Source organism: Panthera pardus, unplaced genomic scaffold (genome assembly GCF_024362965.1).
Source record: "Panthera pardus isolate Hobbes unplaced genomic scaffold, ASM2436296v1 HiC_scaffold_25, whole genome shotgun sequence".
Lineage (NCBI taxonomy): Eukaryota > Metazoa > Chordata > Mammalia > Carnivora > Felidae > Panthera > Panthera pardus.
This window is the reverse complement of record NW_026526821.1, coordinates 6,415,352-6,422,623: the sequence shown is the minus strand read 5'-3', so window position 1 is coordinate 6,422,623 and position 7,272 is coordinate 6,415,352. Positions and strand designations below refer to the sequence as shown.

Genomic DNA, 7,272 nt, shown 5'->3' with positions numbered 1-7,272 from the left:
TGGGCAGGGCGGCAGGGTCAGATGGGGCTGGGGGTCCCCGACCAGCCTCAGGGGCCCGGGGGCCTTCTCCTCAGCCTCCTCTCCATTTCTTCCCTCCTCACCTTCCTCCCCAAACTTCCTCTTTCTGTTCCTCTGGCTGACTGTATAGCCTTCCCCGGAGGCTCAATGTGTCAGCTAAGCTCAGGCTTTTCAGAACCCGAAGCTGCAGCTCCCGTTTTCATTTGCTGTGTGGCCTTGGGCAAGTTATGCAGCCTCTCTGAGCCTCGATCTACCCCCCTCTCAGTGGCCAGGGAACTGAGACCTGACTCATGGGCACACTGTAGAGCCAGAGAGATTTTATAGGAAAAGTAAACCAGTATGTATGATGTGACTAATCCCTGGCTAATCCCTGTATGCAGGGAATGCACAGACAAATTCTTTGGCCCTCAAGAATTTTACATTTTATTTTATTTTATTTATTAAAAAATTTTTTTTAATGTTTTTATTTATTTTTGAGACAGAGAGAGACAGAGCATGAGCAGGGGAGGGGCAGAAAGAGAGGGAGACACAGAATCTGAAACAGGCTCCAGGCTCCGAGCTGTCAGCACAGAGCCCGATGCGGGGCTCGAACCCATGAACTGTGAGATCATGACCTGAGCCAAAGTCGGACGCTCAACCCCCTGAGGCACCCAGGTACCCCAAGGGTTTTACATTTTAGAGAGCAGGTGAGTTTTCAGTCACAAAACAGATATTCATTAAGCACCTCTTATATGCCTGAGTAACATATGGCATATAAGAGGTGAGTAACCTCTTATATAGATATATAACCTCATATATATATATATATATAAACTCATATATATATATAAACTCATATATATATATAACCTCTTATATATACATATATATATAACCTCTTATATATATAACTTACATATGGCTGAGTAACATATGGAAAGCACCCGAGTTCACATTATGAAATTCTATGCAGTAGTTAAAAATGAGGCATTAGAACATGGTTAGAACTTTAAGATATATTTATTTCTTTTTTTTAAAGTTTATTATTATTATTATTATTATTATTATTTTTTAGTAATCTCTACACCCAGCGTCGGGCTCGAACTCATGACCCAGAGATCAGGAGTTGCGTGCTCTACTGACTGAGCCTGCCAGGCATCCCCCAAGATATATTTCTAAGTGGAAAAAGCAAGTTGCAGGATGATAATATGTGAATAGGAATATGCGATACCAAAATAAGCATTTAAACACACGTACTTTTTCTCTTAAATATCTACATTTTAGATGTTAATTATAAATCTAATTTCCCTTATATAATTTAAACCAATAGTGTGTGTTTATCTTGTATATCTAAACATCAATTACAAATATAATTAAAGACCATGGGGCACCTGGGTGGCTCAGTCGGTTGAGCGTCCGACTTCGGCTCAGGTCATGATCCATGGTCCATGAGTTCGAGCCCCGCATTGGGCTCTGGGCTGACAGCTCGGAGCCTGGAGTCTGCTTCAGATTCTGTGTCTCCCTCTCTCTGTCTGCCTCTCCCCCGCTCATGCTCTGTCTCTCTGTCAAGAATAAATAAACATTAAAAAAAATTAAAAAAAAAAAAAAAAGAGAGACCTCAAGGGGCGTCTGGGTGGCTCAATCGGTTAAGTGCCCAACTTTGGCCCAGGTCATGTCTTGTGGTTGTGGGTTTGAACCCGGTATTGGGCTCTCTGCTGTCATCACAGAGCCTGCTTTGGATCCTCTGTCTCCCTCTCTCTCTGCTGCTTCCCCACTCATGTGTGCACGTGCAGTCTTTCTCTCTCAAAAATAATAACGCAAAAAAAAAAAAACAACCCTAAAAAAATCCCTAATTAAAGACCTCGAATAATTTAAGATAGACTAGGGGTGCCCGGCTGGCTCAGTCTGTAGAGCACGCAACTCCTGATCTCCAGGTCGGGGGTCATGAGTTCAAGCCCCACCTTGGGTGTAGAGCTTAAAATAAAATAAAAAAAGGAAAGAAAAGTTTACACTTGATCTTAGCCAAAAGGCCGAGAAGCGATGGGGAAAGAAAAGTTTAAAAGAGACTTACATAGTATATTATTTAAAATATATTATTATAAAAGTTATGATACTTATAATTAAACCTTTTCTAAAGCAGCTGTCACATAGGGCCAATTCCCCTCCTTGTGATTTTCATACTTGCTTTATTTTCTTCCTAGGGCTCAGTTATGAGATTCGTTCCACTTTTTTTTTTTTTAATTTTTTTTTTTTTAACGTTTATTTATTTTTGACACAGAGAGAGACAGAGCATGAACAGGGGAGGGGCAGAGAGAGAGGGAGACACAGAATCTGAAACAGGCTCCAGGCTCTGAGCGGTCAGCACAGAGCCTGACGTGGGGCTCGAACTCACGGACCGTGAGATCGTGACCTGAGCCGAAGTCGGACGCTTAACCGACCGAGCCACCCAGGCGTCCCTTCTTTTCACTTTTAAAACATTGAGTGAAATTCAACAAAGCACGACATCTTCAGGGTACAGCTCGATCAACATTCACAGAGTAAATATGCTCTTGTAACCCATACCCAGGTGAGGCCCTAGAACATTCTGCTACCCCTCAAGGTCTCCTCCTGCCTTTCCTGTGCATTCGCCCCACCCGAACGCAGTCACTGTCACCACTATTCTGACTTGTACCACCATTGGATCAGTTCCCCTGTTCTTGAACTTCAGCCCCCACGGGATATACTTTTGTGTCTGCCGTCTGTTGCTGGAATGTTCTGTCTGTGAGATTCGTACCGGCTCTCGTGCCCAGTGGCAGGTCACATGCTTCTTCCTCGAGGTGTGGCAAGCGATTGTATACATATACCTCAATGTATTTATTCATCCTCCTGTTAACAGACATTTGGGTTATTTTCGGTTTGAGGTTATTATAAACATAGCTGCACAGAGCATTCTTGTGTGTCTCTTTTGATGGACGTGTGTTTTCATTTCTCTGTAGCAGATGCCCAGGTGTGGGATTGCTGGGTCATAGAAGGCCTAAGGACTCCGTGTTTCTTTCTTTATTTTTAAATAGTTAAAAAAAAATTTTTTTAATGGTTATTTATTTTATTTTTCAAAATATTATTTATTTTGAGAGACAGTGAGACGGAGCGTGAGTGCGGTAGGGGCAGAGAGAGAGGGAGGACACACAGAATCCAAAGCAGGCTCCAGGTTCCTAGCTGTCAGCACAGAGCCCGACACGGGCTCGAACTCACTGACCAGGACCTCATGACATGAGTCGAAGTTGGATGCTTAACTGACTGAGCCACCCAGGTGCCCCTTAAATAGTTTTCTAGAAAAATTTAATTAATTAATTAATTAATTAATTTATCTATTATTTTAGAGAGAGAGAGCACAAGCATGAGTGAGGGATTGGGGCGGAAGGGGACAGAGAATCTTAAGCAGTCTCCATGCTCAGTGCAGAGCGTGACGTGGGGCTCGATCCCATGACCCTGGGATCATGACCTGAGCCGAAATCAAGAGCTGGTCGCCAATTGACTCAGCCACTCAGGTGCCCCTGATAGTTTTTTGTTTAAATTTTATTTTTAAGTCATCTCTACACCCAACATGGGGCTCAAACTCACAACTCCAAGATCAAGAGTCGCACAGTCCACGGACTGAGTCAGCCAGGTTCCCCCGCTCTGTGTTTCCTACGGGTTCTCAGACGTGCAGGTAAATGCTGACACCAAGGCCACACTCACACTGAGCACCAGGTACCTCTTGAGCAGCAGGGACAAGGGAAGCAAGAGACCCGAAATTGGCAATGGTGATCCAATGGGAGAAGAGACTTATCTGTAGTCTCTCACATTTTTTAGAAGACAGATATACTCGGGGCACCTGGGTGGCTCAGTCGGTTAAGTGTCTGACTTCAGCTCGGGTCATGATCTCATGGTTCATAGGTTCAAGCCTCACATCAGGTTCTGTGCTGACAGCTTGGAGCCTGGAGCCTCTTCAGATTCTGTGTCTCCTTTCTCTTCCCCTCCCCTGCTCGTGTTCTGTCTCTCAAAAATGAAAAAATGTTAAAAAAGAGAAAAGGACAAATATACTTCTGTATTACTGTGAAATGGAGTTTTAAAAAATCATTCAATCGCCTCACACGGTGCCTTGATCGCAGAGTGGTCAAGGCTACATGAAGAGTAACTCTACTTGCAGAGTCGATGAAGAAACTCATGATTGAAGTGACCTTCCAGCTGTCAACACCTGGAAACTGGACAAAATGTATGAATCAACTCTTTTCCGACAGTAGACATTCAGCATCCTGGACTGTGGTCCCTGAACAGGGAGGGAGCCATCTGCGCTCCATGACCATCCTGCTAGAAAGCAGCGGTGCCCAGTGGTGCCCAGTGGTGCCCTCTGACTTGCAGCACAGGGCGGGCAAAGCAGAACAAGGTATTTTGAGGAGCTGGAGAGTCTGTGCCTCTTCAGCTCCTCAAAATGTGGGTGTGCGACACGTGCAGCTGCCTAGGGTCCCAAGCTTGGAAGGGCCTCGAGCTTGGGTTGATACCCTGCTATTACGATCTTGAAAATCTTAACTTTTGAACAAGGCCTGGATTTTCATGTTGCACCAGACCTGGGAAATTCTGTAGACAGTCCAGGGAGGCAGAGACTAGGGTCAGGAAGTCCGAGTTGGGTACAATGTGAAGAACTGGAGAGAAAGGAGCAACCCCTGAGACCCCTAAAAATCTCAGGGACCCCCCGGAGTCTTTGCTTGGATGTCCTGATGGTTGATTGTATGTGTCAACTTGACCTGGCCACCCCGTGCCCAGACATTTGGTCAGACATCCTTCTAGATGGGTGTGTGAGGGTGTTTCTGGACGAGATTAGCATTTGAATGGGTAGACTAAGGAAAGGAGATGGCTCTCCATCATAGGGAGGCCCTCAAGCAATCAACTGAAGACCTCAATGACACAAAGAGGCTGCGTAGGAGGAAATTTCTCCAGCTTGACCCCCGAACTTGACTACACACTGGTCTTTTTCAGCCTTCGGGCTAGAATCCAAACAGTGATTCATCTTGGGTCTTGAGCCTGCTGACTTTTGGTCTGGAACGGAGACCACTGGCTCTCCTGGGTCTCCAGCTTGCTGACTGCCGTTATGGGCGCTGGCCAGCTTCCATAACATCATGTGCTAATTCTCCGTAAAATATGTGTATATCTCCTGAGGCACCTGCTGGCTCAGTCAGAAGTGCATGCGACTCTTGATCTCAGGGGGTCATGAGTTTGAGCCCCACACTGAGTATAGAGGTTCCTAAAATATATATATATATATATATATATATATGTATATATATATATGTATATACACACATATACACACACAGACACACATATATATACACATACATACACATATACATATATGTATGTATGCATATATAACATATATATGTATCTTTATATAAATCCTATTAATATGAAACTATATATAAAACTATATATAACTATATATGTAACTATGTAAAACTACATGTGTAACTATATATATATAACCGTGTACATAACTATAGACATAAATATATAACCCAGTAATACCAGCCCTAGGTTTTTAAGCACGAGAAATGATATATACGTCCACACAAAGACTTGTACATGAATGTACGAAACAGTTTTATTTGTAATAGTCCTACAATGGGCTGAATGTTTATGTCCCCCGAACTTCCTACATGGAAACCTAATCCTCAATGTGCTCTAGTAGGAGGTGGGGCCTTAGGGAGATTCTACCCTCATGACTGGGATGGGGCCCCTTATAAAAGCGGCCCCAGAGAGCTCCCTGTCTCCTTGTGATGACGCAGTGAGAAGGTGGCCACCTATGACTCAGGGACCAGGCCCTCAATAGATACCGAGTCTGTAGCAGTTTGATCTTGGACTTCCCGGCCCCCAGAGCTGTGAGAAATCAGAGTATGTCATTTATAAGCCACCTAGTCTATGGTGTTTTGTTATCGCAGCCTGAGCTAAGACAAGTCCCAACCTGGAAATAATTCAAATGTCAGTCAACAAACAGGTGAATGAATAAACAGATTGTGGAGTACACACAATGGAATATTACTTAGCATTAAAAAAGGACAGAAATACTGGCACACAGACAGCATAGATAAATGCTAGAAATATGCCAAGGGAAGAAGCCAGATGTAAAAATGTACATTTTACTTGTATACATTTTATTGCCATGACACTTGAGAACTGTTTAAAATAATTTATAATGATGGAAACAGATTGACGGTCATCTGGGACTGGAGATGGGAGCGGCCACTGGCTGCAAAGGGGCAAGAGGGGACTGTCTGGGGTGATGGAAATATTCTATATCCTGATTTTCAAAACTCATCAAAGTATACACTTAATCAGTGCATTTTATGATATGCAATTAGACCTCAGTAAAGTTGATTTAAAGCTTTTTTTTTTTAATTTTTTTTAACGTTTTTATTTTATTTTTGAGGTAGAGAGAGACACAGAGCATGAATGGGGGAGGGTCAGAGAGAGGGAGACACAGGATCCGAAACAGGCTCCAGGCTCTGAGCTGTCAGCACAGAGCCCGACGCGGGGCTCGAACTCACGGCCCGCGAGATCATGACCTGAGCCGAAGCCGGCCGCCCAACCGACTGAGCCACCCAGGTGCCCCTGAGCACCCCATTCTTGATCTCGGCTCAGGTCACGATCTTACAGTTAGTGAGTTTGAGCCGCACGTCGGTCTCTGCACTGACAGAATGGATCCTGCTTGGGAGTCTCTCTCTCCCTCTCTCTCTGACCGCCGCGCCCCCCCCCCCAAATAAATAAATAAACTTAAAAAAAAAACTTGAAGAAAGGAAAGAATAAAATATATATATATGGCAAGAGCTAATTTTATACAAGCCATTCTGATTCCCACCCTGAGGAAGTGTACCTAAGAGGAAAGGAAGATAGTTCAGGCAACCTGACCCTGACCCTGACCCTGGGTGCTGCTTCAGCCTCACATCCAGCTGGGAGCCTTGGTGCTGCCTGGTCCCCATCCTGGGCTGCCTCCTGCGGAAGCCAGAGAAGCCCTAGGCCAGAGCTGCAGGTGAGTCATTGGGCACTGTGGCCACCTTCCGGGTTACCCGTCTGGATTCTGATTAACAAATCCAAATAACTCAGAGTTTCTCAACCACCCTCAATGCTGTTGACATTTTGGACCAGGTATCTCTGTCCTGGGGGGCTGTCTTGTGCACTGTCCCATGTGATGTTCAGCAGCCTCCCTGGCCTCTGCCCACGAGGTGCCAGGAGCACATCCTCCGGAGCTGAGACAACCAG

General features: G+C 44.7%; 1 pseudogene; it reads right to left on the bottom strand.

Moving 5' to 3' along the window:
- Positions 1-1,941: 1,941 nt before the first annotated feature.
- LOC128773592 (U2 spliceosomal RNA) lies at positions 1,942-2,039 on the bottom strand (annotated as a pseudogene).
- Positions 2,040-7,272: the final 5,233 nt, after the last annotated feature.